This window comes from Schistocerca nitens, chromosome 4 (assembly GCF_023898315.1).
Source record: "Schistocerca nitens isolate TAMUIC-IGC-003100 chromosome 4, iqSchNite1.1, whole genome shotgun sequence".
NCBI classification, from domain to species: Eukaryota; Metazoa; Arthropoda; class Insecta; order Orthoptera; family Acrididae; genus Schistocerca; species Schistocerca nitens.
Genome location: NC_064617.1, coordinates 959179375 through 959182762, shown reverse-complemented (window position 1 = coordinate 959182762; position 3388 = coordinate 959179375).

Below are 3388 nucleotides of genomic sequence, written 5' to 3'. Positions count from 1 at the left end.
CACTTTAGTTTTCTGATGGCCTGTTGTTATTAGAATATTATGATTCACGTACCTTTCGTACGCAACACGAAGCTGAAATTCTGTGTTAAAGTGCACCAAAATCTTGACGGTTACGTGAAAGGCTTTGATTGTTGTGCGAGTAATGTTAATTTCTTTTTAATTGCCACTTTAAGCAGTCTAGCATGTATGTGTTTAACGTATTAGACGTGAAATGTAGCAAAGCTAAATGTCACACATAATAAAATCCGACCACCTTCATTATTCTGTTAATGAGAAGAGGCTCTGGGCCTTCTGTGAGCTTCGCATTGAAATCTTGTTATATAACTGATTGAAATTCTTTGAAAGGTATTTTCTATTTACATATGAATTACAATTATTTTTTATGTAGTGAATCGTGTGAGGCCTGATCCATGCTGCCTGGACCAGGCTAACACAAAAACTGTTTCTGCAATGAAATATTAATTCACTTTCAAGTGAAACCCTTAAGCAGATAATTATCAGCGAGTGAGTTCATATTTTTAAGCCATGTGGCGTACCGTAATGAAAAACTTAAAATTATGTTCTCGCCCGTAATGGCATCTTTGAAACGGCAAATTATTCAGTAATAATTATGGGATGCCTTTCCCTACACTATTGAGAGGAAAACACAAGTTTACACATTTACAGAATTAATTATTATCATAAGAATGCTTTTTCTTACAGTATTAGTAACAAACACATACCATTCTCATCACGAATCGTCAACGGCGTCCTTCTACAATCAAGAACAAAAGGAAGAATAGTTAGTTTTTTCTCTTTTTTCCAAAGACCTTGTAAAAAATAACTAGACTCACTGATGGCGCTGCAGTCGCGGGATAATTTGAACCTTCGGCTGGACGCCATTATAGTGGTTATAGTCTGATGTGTTGTGTAGTATTGTTATTCATGAAGACCCTGATTCAACGTTGTATATTTGTTGGGGCGTACATACAGTATTTGTTACTCGTAATTCTACTGTCTGTACGTTCCAAACAAAAGAAGTACAATGGTGAAGAGTTGTGCAGCGATTAATTATACAAATAAATTCAAGAAAGGAACGAATATTACATTTCACAGATGTGTGAATATTTTAAGGTGTTTTGTATGTCAGTGCACTTGCTTAATAAATGACTTTGTAACACGGTATTAGCATAATGTCTGTGTATCTATTTGCAGGTTTCCTTTCTCAAAACCACAGCTGTTACAAAAATGGTTACACGCTGTCAGAAGGCAAGATTTCCGACCGACAGAATACCATTTTATACGTTCTGATCATTTTGAAGAAAGTTGGCTGATCGGTAGTGTTTTCATGGTCTAGATTAGGTTGAAACTTGATAATTTGGTCGTGAGTTGCCAAAGCACTATGCCATATGTAACGCACTTCTCGTCATAAAATCTAAAGCAAGGTAGAGTCAGAAAATATCTATTAATATAGTGGGTAAATCTTAGAGTATTTTGATGCATTTTGCGTACATCTATCGTCAATGAACTACGAAAAATGCTAGGGTTACAGTACATAACTTTTAGCTACAGCAGATTCCATGTAGTACGTAAGATAAATTCATAAACAGTGACTAGTTGCTGTTTGTTCATAAATTAAAAAGTATATTGTAGTAAAGTATTTAAATGAGGCATTATGTTTGTGACCTAACTCAAGGGAAGGCATTTTATAACAAAAAGCGATGTATAAACATTCGAACTCCGAGCGTCAGTTTACCACTCTAATGGCCGCCGCCCAGCTATTCAATTTGTCCGCTCTTCACAGTCGACCACTCGTGCGGTTGTGGGCGCCTGCTTTTTTCCTCGTTAGATGACTGTCTATTCATTTTTATCTTGTTCACAGATTAGTAACAAGTTAGTTACCAGACATGTGGTTACAGTGTTGCCAGATTGCCACTCTTTAACGTCCTTTTTCTGACAGATGTACTCGCCGGATGAAATCTTGAGACAGAAGCCCGAGTACTCGAATTTCATATATATACAGGGTGTTACAAAAAGGTACGGCCAAACGTTCAGGAAACGTTCCTCACACACAAATAAAGAAAAGATGTTATGTGGACATGTGTCCGGAAACGCTTAATTTCCATGTTAGAGCTCATTTTAGTTTCGTCAGTATGTACTGTACTTCCTCGATTCACCGCCAGTTGGCCCAATTGAAGGAAGGTAATGTTGACTTCGGTGCTTGTGTTGACATGCGACTCATTGCTCTACAGCACTAGCTTCAAGCACATCAGTACGTAGCATCAACAGGTTAGTGTTCATCACGAACGTGGTTTTGCAGTCAGTGCAATGTTTACAAATGCGGAGTTGGCAGATGCCCATTTGATGTACGGATTAGCACGGGGCAATAGCCGTGGCGCGGTACGTTTGCATCGAGACAGATTTCCAGAACGAAGGTGTCCCGACAGGAAGACGTTCGAAGCAATTGATCGGCGTCTTAGGGAGCACGGAACATTCCAGCCTATGACTCGCGACTGGGGAAGACCTAGACCGAGGAGGAAACCTGCAACGGACGAGGCAATTCTTCGTGCAGTTGACGATAACCCTAATGTCAGCGTCAGAGAAGTTGCTGCTGTACAAGGTAACGTTGACCACGTCACTGTATGGAGAGTGCTACGGGAGAACCAGTTGTTTCCGTACCACGTACAGCGTGTGCAGGCACTATCAGCAGCTGATTGGCCTCCACGGGTACACTTCTGCGAATGGTTCATCCAACAATGTGTCAATCCTCATTTCAGTGCAAATCTTCTCTTTACGGATGAGGCTTCATTCCAACGTGATTAAATTGTAAATTTTCACAATCAACATTTGTGGGCTGACGAGAATCCGCACGCAATTGTGCAATCACGTCATCGACACAGATTTTCTGTGAACGTTTGGGCAGGCATTGTTGGTGATGTCTTGATTGGGCCCCATGTTCTTCCACTTACGCTCAATGGAGCACGTTATCATGATGTCATACGGGATACTCTACCTGTGCTGCTGGAACATGTGCCTTTACAAGTACGACACAACATGTGGTTCATGCACGATGGAGCTCCTGCACATTTCAGTCGAAGTGTTCGTACGCTTCTCAACAACAGATTCGGTGACCGATGGATTGGTAGAGGCGGACAAATTCCATGGCCTCCTGACCTCAAACCGCTTGGCTTTCATTTAAGGGGCATTTGAAAGCTCTTGTCTACGCAACCCCGGTACCAAATGTAGAGACCCTTCTTGCTCGTATTGTGGACGGCTGTGATACATTCTCCAGGACTGCATCAGCGCATCAGGGATTCCATGCGACGGAGGGTGGATGCATGTATCCTCGCTAACGGAGGACATTTTGAACATTTCCTGTAACAAAGTGTTTGAAGTCATGCTGGTACGT